The sequence below is a fragment of the Arachis stenosperma genome, chromosome 1, assembly GCF_014773155.1.
Source record: "Arachis stenosperma cultivar V10309 chromosome 1, arast.V10309.gnm1.PFL2, whole genome shotgun sequence".
NCBI lineage: Eukaryota > Viridiplantae > Streptophyta > Magnoliopsida > Fabales > Fabaceae > Arachis > Arachis stenosperma.
In genome coordinates, this window is record NC_080377.1 from 75,790,684 (window position 1) to 75,804,180 (window position 13,497).

Consider the following 13,497-nt stretch of genomic DNA (forward strand, 5'->3'; position numbering starts at 1 on the left):
CAATAGAAAACACAGGTAATATACAATTGATGAGCGGATAATTTATACGCTTTTTGGCATTGTTTTTAGATAGTTTTTAGTAAGTTCAAGCTACTTTTAGGGATGTTTTCCTTAGTTTTTATGTTAAATTCACATTTCTGGACTTTACTATGAGTTTGTGTGTTTTTCTGTGATTTCAGGTAAATTCTGACTGAAATTGAGGGATTTGAGCAAAACTCTGAAGAAGGCTGACAAAAGGACTGCTGATGCTGTTGGAATCTGACCTCCCTGCACTCGAAATGGATTTTCTGGAGCTACAGAACTCCAATTGGCGCGCTCTCAACGGCGTTGGAAAGTAGACATCCAGGGCTTTCCAGCAATATATAATAGTCCGTACTTTATTCGAAGAATGACGACGTAACTTGGCGTTGAACGCCAAGTACATGCTGCTGTCTGGAGTTAAACGCCAGAAAAACGTCATGATCCGGAGTTGAACGCCCAAAACACGTCATAACTCGAAGTTCAACTCCAAGAGAAGCCTCAGCTCGTGGATAGATCAAGCTCAGCCCAAGCACACACCAAGTGGGCCCCAGAAGTGGATTTATGCATCAATTACTTACTCATGTAAACCCTAGTAGCTAGTCTAGTATATATAGGACATTTATCTATTGTATTAGACATCTTTTGACAGTTTAATCTCCTGGAATATTCGGTCACTTGATCATGGAGAGGGCTGGCCATTCGGCCATGCCTGAACCTCTTTTACTTATGTATTTTCAACGGTGGAGTTTCTGCACACCATAGATTAAGGGTGTGGAGCTCTGCTGTACCTCAAGTATTAATGAAGTTCTATTTTCTTTTATTCAAATCTCTCTTATTCTTATTCCAAGATATTCATTCGTACCCAAGAACATGACGAATGTGATGAGTTAGATAACCCTCATTACTATTCTCACTTATGAACGCGCGTGATTGACAACCACTTCCGTTCTACATGCAACAGAGCTTGAATGTGTATCTCTTAGATTCCCCAACAGAATCTTCGTGGTATAAGCTAGATAGATGGCGGCATTTATGAGGATCCGGAAAGTCTCACCTTGTCTGTGGTATTCCGAGTAGGATCCTGGGAATCCGGAAAGTCTCACCTTGTCTGTGGTATTCCGAGTAGGATTCCGGTAATGAATGACTGTGACGTGCTTCAAACTTGCAAGTGCTGGGCGTTAGTGACAGACGCAAAAGAATCAAGGGATTCTATTCCAGTAGGCGCGGGAACCAACCAGTGATTAGCCGTACTGTGACAGAGTGCGTGAGCATTAGTTTTCACTGCGAGGATGGGATGTAGCCATCAACCATGGGTGATGCCTCCAGACGATTAGCCGTGCGAGTGACAGCCGCATAGGATCATTTTCCCGAGAGGATTGAAAGTAGCCACCGCTGATGGTGAACCCCTAAACAAAGCTTGCCATGGAAAGGAGTAAGAAGGATTGAGTAGAAGCAGTAGGAGAGCAGGAGTCCTTGAGCCATAAAGCATCTCCATCCACTTATCTGAAATTCTCACTAATGAATCGGCATAAGTATTCTATCCCTTCTATTATTTCTATTTTATTATTTGAATCTAATCAAGTATCATGTTTAATCCGCCTGACTGAGATCTACAAGGTGACCATAGCTTGCTTCATACCAACAATCTCTGTGGGATCGACCCTTACTCACGTAAGGTTTATTACTTGGACGACCCAGTACACTTGCTGGTTAGTTGAACGGAGTTGTGAATTTAACCAAGAGCCACAATAGTTTTTGTGTACATACCAAAGAGCCAATATTGATGATCACAATTTCGTCCACCAAGTTTTTGGCGCCGTTGCCGGGGATTGTTCGAGTATGGACAACTGACGGTTCATCTTGTTGCTCAGATTAGGTAATTTTCTTTTCAAAATCTTTTTCAAAATTTTTCTTTTATTTTTCGTTTTTCTAAACTTTATTTTCGAAAAAATTAATAAAAATTCAAAAAAAAATTAGAAAATCATAAAAATCAAAAATATTTTGTGTTTCTTGTTTAAGTCTTGAGTCAATTTTTAAGTTTGGTGTCAATTGCATGCTTTTAAAATTTTTCTTGCATTTTTCGAAAATCCCATGCATTCATTGTGTTCTTCATGATCTTCAAGTTGTTCTTGATAAGTCCTCTTGTTTGATCTTGATGTTTTCTTGTTTTGTGTTGGTTGTTGTTTTTCATATGCATTTTTTGTTTATTAGAGTCCATGCATTAAAAGATTTCTAAGTTTGGTGTCTTGCATGTTTTCTTTGCATAAAAAATTTTTTCAAAATTATGTTCTTGATGTTCATCATGATCTTCAAAGTGTTCTTGGTGTTCATCTTGACATTCATAGCATTCTTGCATGCACTCATGGTTTTGATCTAAAAATTTTATGCATTGAGTACTTTTGTTGTTTTTCTCTCTCATAATTAAAAATTCAAAAAGTCAAAAAAAAAATATCTTTTCCTTATTTCCCTCCAAATTTTCGAAATTTTGGGTTGACTTGGTCAAAAATTTTTAAAAATTAGTTGTTTCTTACAAGTCAAGTCAAAATTTCAATTTTAAAAATCTTATCTTTTTAAAATCTTTTTCAAAAAAATCATATCTTTTTCATTTAGTTCTATTTTTCGAAAATTTCAAAAATATTTTTCAAATTATTTTCAAAATCTTTTCCTTGTCTTTACATCATATTTTCAAAAATTCACTAATAATTAATGTGATTGGTTCAAAAATTTGAAGTTTGTTACTTTCTTGTTAAGAAAGGTTCAATCTTTAAGTTCTAGAATCTTATCTTGTAGTTTCTTGTTAGTGAAGTAAATAATTTTAAAATTTTTGAATTAAATCTTTTTATCTTTTATCTTATCTTTTTCAAAATTTGATTTCAAAATATCTTATCTAACTTCCTATCTTCTTATCTTTTTCAAAAATTTGATTTCAAATCTTTTTCAATCAACTAACTAACTTTTTGTTTGTTTCTTATCTTTTTCAAAACCACCTAACTACTTCTCCCTCTTCTATTTTCGAAAAATATTCAAAAATTCTTTTTAATTAATTAATTGTTTCAAATTTTAATTTCAATTACATTTATCTCTAATTTTCGAAAATCACTAAACCCTTTTTAAAATTATTTTTGAAATTCTCTTTCTTTTTTTCTTCTTCTATTTAATTATTTGTTTACTAACACTTCTCTTCACCTCTCTTCATCTAAAAAATCTGAATTCTTCTTCATTCTTCTACCCCCTTTCTTTTTCTACTAACATAAAGGAATCTCTATACTGTGACATAGAGGATTCCTCTTTCTTTTCTTGTTTTCTTCTCTTTCATATGAGCAGGAACAGGGATAAAGGCACTCTTGTTGAAATTGATCCAGAACCTGAAAGGACTCTGAAGAGAAAATTAAGAGAAGTTAAATTACAACAATCCAGAAGCAACCTTTTAGAAATTTTCGAACAAGAGAAGGAAATGGCAGCCGAAAATAATAATAATAATGCAAGGAGAATGCTTGGTGACTTCACAAAGCCAACGTCCAAGTTTGATGGAAGAAGCATCTCCATTCCTGCCATTGGAGCCAATAACTTTGAGCTAAAACCTCAGCTAGTTGCATTAATGCAACAAAACTGCAAGTTTTATGGACTTCCATCTGAAGATCCCTATCAGTTTTTAACTGAATTCTTGCAGATCTGTGAGACTGTAAAGACGAATGGAGTTGATCCTGAAGTCTACAGACTCATGCTTTTCCCTTTTGCTGTAAGAGACAGAGCTAGAATATGGTTGGATTCACAACCCAAGGATAGCCTGGACTCATGGGATAAGCTGGTCACTGCCTTCTTGGATAAATTCTTTCCTCCTCAAAAGCTGAGCAAGCTGAGAGTGGATGTTCAAACCTTCAGACAAAAAGATGGTGAATCCCTCTATGAAGCTTGGGAAAGATACAAGCAGTTGACCAAAAGATGTCCATCTGACATGTTTTCAGAATGGACGATATTAGACATATTCTATTATGGTCTCTCTGAATTTTCGAAAATGTCATTGGATCATTCTGCAGGTGGATCTATTCACCTGAAGAAAACGCCTGAAGAGGCTCAAGAACTCATTGACATGGTTGCAAACAACCAGTTCATGTACACATCTGAGAGGAATTCCGTGAATAATGGGGTACCTCAGAAGAAAGGAGTTCTTGAAATTGATGCTCTAAATGCCATATTGGCTCAGAACAAAGTGTTGACTCAACAGGTCAACATGATCTCTCAAAATCTGAATGGATTGCAACATGCATCCAACAGTACTAGAGAGGCAGCTTCTGAAGAAGCTTATGATCCTGAGAACACTGCCATGGCAGAGGTTAATTACATAGGTGAACCTTATGGAAACACCTATAACTCATCATGGAGAAATCATCCAAATTTCTCCTGGAAGGATCAGCAAAAGCCTCAACAAGGCTTTAACAATGGTGGACGCAATAGGCTGAACAATAGTAAGCCATATCCATCATCTTCTCAGCAACAGACAGAGAACTCTGAACAAAACAATTCTAATTTAGCCAATATAGTCTCTGATCTGTCAAAGGCCACTTTCAGTTTCATGAATGAAACAAGATCCTCCATTAGAAATCTGGAGGCACAAGTGGGCCAGCTGAGTAAGAAAGTCATTGAAACTCCTCCTAGTATTCTCCCAAGTAATACAGAAGAGAATCCAAAAGGAGAGTGCAAGGCCATTGACATAGTCAATAAGGCCGAATGCACAAAGGAGGAGGAGGACGAAAATCCTAGTGAGGAAGACCTCCTGGGACGTTCCTCAAGCAAGAAGGAGTTTCCTATTAAGGATCCTGAGGAATCTGAGGCTCATCTAGAGACCATAGAGATTCCTTTAAATCTTCTTCTGCCATTCATGAGCTCTGAAGAATATTCATCCTCTGAAGAGAATAAAGATGTGACTGGAGAGCAAGTTGCTCAATACTTAGGAGCTATCATGAAACTGAATGCCAAGCTGTTTGGTAATGAGACTTGGGAAAGTGAACCTCCCTTGCTCATTAGTGAACTAGATACTTGGATTCAGAGAACTCTACCTCAAAAGAAACAAGATCCTGGCAAGTTCTTAATACCTTGCACCCTTGGCACCATGAGCTTTGAAAAAGCTCTATGTGATCTTGGGTCAGGGATAAATCTTATGCCACTCTCTGTAATGGAGAGGCTGGGAATCATTGAGGTACAACCTGCCTTGTTCTCATTACAATTGGCAGATAAGTCCATAAGACAAGCTTATGGAATAATGGAGGACGTGCTAGTAAGGGTTGAAGGCCTTTACATCCCTACTGATTTCATAATCCTAGACACTAGGAAGGAAGATGATGAATGCATCATCCTAGGAAGACCTTTCCTAGCCACAGCAGGAGCTGTGATAGATGTCAACAGAGGTGAGTTAGTCCTTCAATTGAATGGGGACTACCTTGTGTTTAAGGCACATGGCCATCCCTCTGTGACAAAAGAAAGTAAGCATGAAGAGCTTCTCTCAGTTCAAGGTCAAGAAGAACCCACACAGTCAAACTCTAAGTTTGGTGTTGTGAGGCCACAACCAAACTCTAAGTTTGGTGTTCAAACCCCATATCCAAACTCTAAGTTTGGTGTTGGGACTACACACTAAATTGACCTGATCACCATGTGGCTCCATGAGAGCCACTGTCAAGCTATTGACATTAAAGAAGCGCTTGTTGGGAGGCAACCCAATTTTATTTATCTAATTTCATTTTATTTTGTTTCTTGTTTATTTTTGTGTTTTATTAGGTACATGATCATGAGGAGTCACGAAAAAAATCAAAAAAATTAAAAACAGAGTCAAAAATAGAAGAAAAAATTTTTTCACCCTGGAGGCAGCGCAGACTGGCGTTCAACGCCAGTAAGGTGCATCTGGCCGGCGTTCAACGCTAGAACAGAGCACCATTCTGGCGCTGAACGCCCAAAACAAGCAACAACCTGGCGTTAAACGCCAGGATGGTGCACAGAGAGGACAAACTGGCGCTGAACGCCAGGAACAAGCATGAAACTGGCGTTCAACGCCAGAAACATGCATTACATGGGCGTTGAATGCCCAGAACATGCACCAATGGGCGTTTGAACACCAGAATGATGCATGAAGGCATTTTACATGCCTATATGGTGAAGGAATGGTATTTGTTTTCACCTCAGGATCTGTGGACCCCACAGGATCCTCACCTCAGGATCTGTGGACCCCACAGGATCCCCACCTACCATATTCCCACCTTACCTTTTAATCCTAATCACACTCTCCTAATCCAAATCTCATTTCACTCTTCCCCATATCATACTTTCCAAAAACCTTCACCAAATCACCTCAAGTCCTCTTCCCAATTACCCCATTCACCATTCACATCAACCTCCCCTTCCCCATAAACCCCACCTACCCTCATAAAATTCAAATTCAATTTCCCACCCCTTCCCACCCAAAATGGCCGAACTCCCACCCTTCCTCTCCCTATAAATAACCTCCCATTCTTCTTCATTTTCACACAACACAAACCCCTTCTTCTCCCATATAGCCGAACCTACTCTCTCCCTCTCTACCATATTATCTTCTTCTTCTTCTACTATTCTTTTCTTTCTTGCTCGCGGACGAGCAAATTTTAATTTTGGTGTGGTAAAAAGCATAAGCTTTTTTCTGTTTTTCCATTACCAATGGCACCTAAGGCCGGAGTTTCCTCAAGAAAAGGGAAAGGGAAAGCAAAAGCTTCCACCTCCGAGTCATGGGAGATGGAAAGATTCATCTCCAATAGCCATCAAGACCACTTCTATGATGTTGTGGCAAAGAAGAAGGTGATCCCTGAGGTCCCTTTCAAGCTCAAAAAGAATGAGTATCCGGAAATCCGACATGAAATCCAAAGAAGAGGTTGGGAAGTCATAACCAACCCCATGCAACAAGTTGGAATATTGATGGTTCAAGAGTTCTATGCTAATGCATGGATCACTAGGAACCATGATCAAAGTATGAACCCGAATCCAAAGAACTATCTCACAATGGTTCGGGGGAAATACTTAGATTTCAGTCCGGAAAATGTGAGGTTGGCGTTTCACTTACCCATGATGCAAGGTGATGAACGCCCCTACACAAGAAGGGTCAACTTTAATCAAAGGTTGGACCAAGTCCTAATGGACATTTGTGTGGAAGGCGCCCAATGGAGAATAGACTCCAAAGGCAAACCGGTCCAACTAAGAAGACTGGACCTCAAGCCTGTAGCTAGAGGATGGTTGGAGTTCATCCAAAGATCCATCATCCCTACAAGCAACCGATCTGAAGTTACTGTGGATTGGGCCATCATGATTCATAGCATCATGATTGGAGAGGAAGTAGAAGTTCATGAAGTCATCTCCAATGAACTCTACAAAATAGCCGACAAGCCTTCACACATGGCACGGCTAGCCTTCCCCCACCTTATATGCCATCTATGTTACTCAGCTGGAGTCATCATAGATGGAGATGTCTCCATTGAAGAAGACAAGCCCATCACCAAGAAAAGGATGGAGCAAACAAGAGAAGTTCCTCACGGCCCTCAAGAAGAACATGAGGAAGTTCATCATCAACAAATGCCTCAAGGAATGCACTTTCCTCCCAACAACTATTGGGAGCAACTCAACACCTCCTTAGAAGATTTGAGCCATAATGTTGAACAACTAAGGGTGGAACATCATGAACACTCCATCATTCTCCAAGAAATAAGAGAAGATCAAAGAGCAATGAGGGAGGAGCAACAAAGGCAAGGAAGGGACATAGAAGAGTTGAAGAACATCATTGGTCCTTCAAGAAGAAGACGCCACTAAAGGTGGATTCATTCCTTGTTCTTTATTTCTTTCTGTTTTCGGTTTTTAATTATTGTGTTTATCTATGTTTTGTGTCTTTATTTCATGATCATTAGTATGTAGTAACCATGCCTTAAAGCTATGAATTAATTCCATTAATCTTTCACCTCTCTTAAATGAAAAATGTTTTAATTCAAAAGAACAAGAAGTACATAAATTTCGAAAATAGCTATTGAATTTAGTTTAATTATATTGATGTGGTGACAATACTTTTTGTTTTCTGAATGAATGCTTGAACAGTGCATATGTCTTTTGATCTTGTTGTTTATGAATGTTAAAATTATTGGCTCTTGAAAGAATGATGAACAAAGAGAAATGTTATTGAGGATCTGAAAAATCATGAAATTGATTCTTGAAGCAAGAAAAAGCAGTGAAAAAAGAAAAAAAATGGCGAAAAAAAATAGAAAAAAAAAAAGAAGGAGCAGTAGAAAAAGCCAATAGCCCTTAAAACCAAAAGGCAAGGGTAAAAAGGATCCAAGGCTTTGAGCATCAATGGATAGGAGGGCCCAAGGAAATTAAATCCAGGCCTAAGCGGCTAAATCAAGCTGTCCCTAACCATGTGCTTGTGTCATGAAGGTCCAAGTGAAAAGCTTGAGACTGAGTGGTTAAAGTCGTGATCCAAAGCAAAAAGAGTGTGCTTAAGAGCTCTGGACACCTATAACTGGGGACTCTAGCAAAGCTAAGTCACAATCTGAAAAGGTTCACCCAGTTATGTGTCTGTGGCATTTGTGTATCCGGTGGTAATACTGGAAAACAAAGTGCTTAGGGCCACGGCCAAGACTCATAAGTAGCTGTGTTCAAAAATCAACATGCTTAACTAGGAAAGTCAATAACACTATCCGAAATTCTAAGTTCCTAGAGAAGCCAATCATTCTAAACTTCAAAGGAAAAAGTGAGATGCCAAAACTGTTCAGAAGCAAAAAGCTACAAGTCCCGCTCATCTAATTATAATTAATATTCATTGATATTCTGGAATTTATAGTATATTCTCTTCTTTTTATCCTATTTGATTTTCAGTTGCTTGGGGACAAGCAACAATTTAAGTTTGGTGTTGTGATGAGCGGATAATTTATACGCTTTTTGGCATTGTTTTTAGATAGTTTTTAGTAAGTTCAAGCTACTTTTAGGGATGTTTTCCTTAGTTTTTATGTTAAATTCACATTTTTGGACTTTACTATGAGTTTGTGTGTTTTTCTGTGATTTCAGGTAAATTCTGACTGAAATTGAGGGATTTGAGCAAAACTCTGAAGAAGGCTGACAAAAGGACTGCTGATGCTGTTGGAATCTGACCTCCCTGCACTCGAAATGGATTTTCTGGAGCTACAGAACTCCAATTGGCGCGCTCTCAACGGCGTTGGAAAGTAGACATCCAGGGCTTTCCAGCAATATATAATAGTCCGTACTTTATTCGAAGAATGACGACGTAACTTGGCGTTGAACGCCAAGTACATGCTGCTGTCTGGAGTTAAACGCCAGAAAAACGTCATGATCCGGAGTTGAACGCCCAAAACACGTCATAACTCGAAGTTCAACTCCAAGAGAAGCCTCAGCTCGTGGATAGATCAAGCTCAGCCCAAGCACACACCAAGTGGGCCCCGGAAGTGGATTTATGCATCAATTACTTACTCATGTAAACCCTAGTAGCTAGTCTAGTATATATAGGACATTTATCTATTGTATTAGACATCTTTTGATAGTTTAATCTCCTGGAATATTCGATCACTTGATCATGGAGAGGGCTGGCCATTCGGCCATGCCTGAACCTCTTTTACTTATGTATTTTCAACGGTGGAGTTTCTGCACACCATAGATTAAGGGTGTGGAGCTCTGCTGTACCTCAAGTATTAATGAAGTTCTATTTTCTTTTATTCAAATCTCTCTTATTCTTATTCCAAGATATTCATTCGTACCCAAGAACATGACGAATGTGATGAGTTAGATAACCCTCATTACTATTCTCACTTATGAACGCGCGTGATTGACAACCACTTCCGTTCTACATGCAACAGAGCTTGAATGTGTATCTCTTAGATTCCCCAACAGAATCTTCGTGGTATAAGCTAGATAGATGGCGGCATTTATGAGGATCCGGAAAGTCTCACCTTGTCTGTGGTATTCCGAGTAGGATCCTGGGAATCCGGAAAGTCTCACCTTGTCTGTGGTATTCCGAGTAGGATTCCGGTAATGAATGACTGTGACGTGCTTCAAACTTGCAAGTGCTGGGCGTTAGTGACAGACGCAAAAGAATCAAGGGATTCTATTCCAGTAGGCGCGGGAACCAACCAGTGATTAGCCGTACTGTGACAGAGTGCGTGAGCATTAGTTTTCACTGCGAGGATGGGATGTAGCCATCAACCATGGGTGATGCCTCCAGACGATTAGCCGTGCGAGTGACAGCCGCATAGGATCATTTTCCCGAGAGGATTGAAAGTAGCCACCGCTGATGGTGAACCCCTAAACAAAGCTTGCCATGGAAAGGAGTAAGAAGGATTGAGTAGAAGAAGTAGGAGAGCAGGCGTCCTTGAGCCATACAGCATCTCCATCCACTTATCTGAAATTCTCACTAATGAATCGGCATAAGTATTCTATCCCTTCTATTATTTCTATTTTATTATTTGAATCTAATCAAGTATCATGTTTAATCCGCCTGACTGAGATCTACAAGGTGACCATAGCTTGCTTCATACCAACAATCTCTGTGGGATCGACCCTTACTCACGTAAGGTTTATTACTTGGACGACCCAGTACACTTGCTGGTTAGTTGAACGGAGTTGTGAATTTAACCAAGAGCCACAATAGTTTTTGTGTACATACCAAAGAGCCAATATTGATGATCACAATTTCGTCCACCAACAATGCAAGTAAAGCACAAGTAGAAGCATATAAGGCAAATAATTCAGATAGCAAGTAAGCATGTTATTCAATTAGGAAAGCCATTACAAGTAAACAGAGCATACAAGCATATAGAAAATGCATATGATGAATGCCTGCCCTACTGGCTGTGATATCACATTGTCGGTTCAACTGCCAACTCGACACATCTCCATGGAGACGTCGCCCTTCGGATTTTCTCATATGGGAACCCTCGAGATATAGTATTCGGACCACTGTCCAGGTACCGGCGCCTGCACGCTCTATAGATTCGAAGGGATGTGAGCGGGAAACTCTTGCCTCAGACCTCACATCTTAACGTAAGCGGGATTAACCACTGTCCTTACACCGCCGCCGCTACCTCGACAGGTGGGATTAACCACCGTCCCTGCCGGGAGCATAGCGTCTCACAATCTTAGTAAAAATATTATCTCAGTGGTTTTCAAAAATATTAACCACTGTCCATTCATAACTCAGTTTCCACATATCAAAGGTTCATCATTCCTCATCTCATATATCAAGCATCGTTCACCTAATGTCAAACCATTCTCAGCACGCCAGAAACCTGGGCCTCTGTTTTTTAATACTCAAAACCAAGCCCAAAAGTCTTAAAATGGTGTTATAGAATCTTACAACCTTGTTGGGAAGGTAAAATAGTTGAAAAAACAAGTAAATTTGAGAAACAGGACGTGTGCGGCCGCACAGGGGTCTATGCTTGCGCATGCCCAGGAAATTTCAAAATGTATGCGTACGCACAGGTAGCAAAACTTATAGAATCTATTCACTCGCACAACCTGTGCCAGCGCCCCTAACAGAATGGCCTTCCCAACGTGTGCGTCCGCACAGGTTAAAATTTTTCCTTAGATATGTGTGCGCACAAGCTGTGCTAGCGCAACAACCAGAATGCACTTCCCTGCTTGTGCGTGCGCACAGGTGTGTGCATTTGCACAGATCAAAATATCCGCAGGGTGTGCGCCCGCACAAGGGTGTGCGTCCGCACATATCAGAAATCATGAAATTCTGCAACTTTCCAGAATTTCAAATTTTTAACATCAACTTTGAATGATCATAACTTCCTCTACAAAATTTTAAATTTTGCAAACTTTATATTGATTTAAAGGGTTTTTAAAGATCTTTATTTCTAAATAAATTTCAATCAATTTCGAAAATGGAGTCAAAAGTTATGATCGAACAAAGTTCACCAAAAATTCAATTTTACCAAACTTCACAATTTCCTCATTTTCTTACCATATACCTTCCAAAACCATACCAAACCATTCAAAACCCCACTTTTCATCAAGATTAACCTTTGGAGCATATTACATTCAATCATATCATATTTTCTTTTACATTTCACTATCCACAATATCAATCATAACATATGCAACATATCCACCAATCATCATCATATCCTCATCAATTCTCATCATCAAACCAACCATGATTTCAAATCTATACTTAACAATACTCATTCATCCACACTCATCATATCTCAAATTCATCATTTAACCATAACAACGACATCAAATTGTTATACCTCATCAACACAAACAATCATCAACAATATAAAATTTCTAAACCTATCCTATGGGTCACTAGCCTAAGTGTCTATGAATATTATATACTACATAGAGAAAACCGAAACCATATCTTGACCGATTTTCTATATGCACCAAATCTCCAAATTAGCACAAACAAGCTTCCAACCACAATCCAAGCTTTCAATTCCACTCCAATAAGCACAATTAAGTTCCAATAGCTCCCAAAGCCACAATAATCAAGCTATATATGCATAAACCATCATAAATCAACCTAGGGTTCATCAGAAATCAAAATTTCACAAGGGTTCAAGGTCTCTTATCTTTTCCATAGATTTGGATGTCAAAAATCCCAAGCTAAGCAAAGATTAGAGTGAACCTAAACATCCAAAATTACAAAATCTCATTTAACCCAAAGCCCCAATCACCCGAAATTTTGAAGAGAGAAACTAAGAGGGATTCGAGCTTTTCTTACCAATTTTTTATATGGATTTGTAGAGCTCTTCACGAGGAACGCGTAGCCACTGACGACACGCAAATTGGAGCACCGTAACTCGAGATATCGCGAAGAGAAGAGATGGGTGAATAGTATTCAAGGGTTTCTCTTCTCCCCTTTCTCTTTCAGCTGGGTGTGTCTGTTTGTTAGTATATTATGAGTGATTGGGTTCATTAATAAACCCTTATATATGTTGGGTTTGGGTCTAATTTGGGCCCGGTCCAACCCATTAGAGTTTTTAGCCCGTTTGGCCCAACTTCGGGCCAAATCTTTAAAATTAACGCTCGGTTTTCAACTTCTAATGTTTTTCTAAGGTTTTTTACGGTTTTCACTTTTCTCGTGCAGTACCGGGTAGACTTGAACCGGTTCAACCAGTTCAACTGCTGGTTCGCAGTTTTTCACGATTTTTCGCAGAAAGTACATTTTCTGACTCAAAAAGACCCACTGAATCAAAAAATTACCTTTACATCCTCAAATTCTCTCTCTAACTCTTTGGAATCTAATATGAAAAAGTTAATCACTTAATTAACCGGTTGATTAGTTGCGGTTCTTACAGTTATTCTTGTCATAGAAAAAGTCAAAATAAAAGTTTTTTTTATAGTTGTTGATTTTTTACATTAATCCAAACCTATATATTTCAATAACTTTTTAATTATTTATATATTCATAAGTTTTATTGTTTTTTAAAGTTATTTTTTATTTGCTACTAA

The 13,497-nt window shown here is 38.8% G+C and overlaps 1 non-coding gene across 1 annotated transcript; it reads right to left on the reverse strand.

Annotated features, from left to right (window-relative positions):
• Positions 1–3,874: 3,874 nt before the first annotated feature.
• Positions 3,875–3,978, reverse strand: LOC130951563 (small nucleolar RNA R71). Its single transcript, XR_009074023.1, has one exon. It is a non-coding gene; the product is annotated as a small nucleolar RNA R71 (small nucleolar RNA).
• Positions 3,979–13,497: the final 9,519 nt, after the last annotated feature.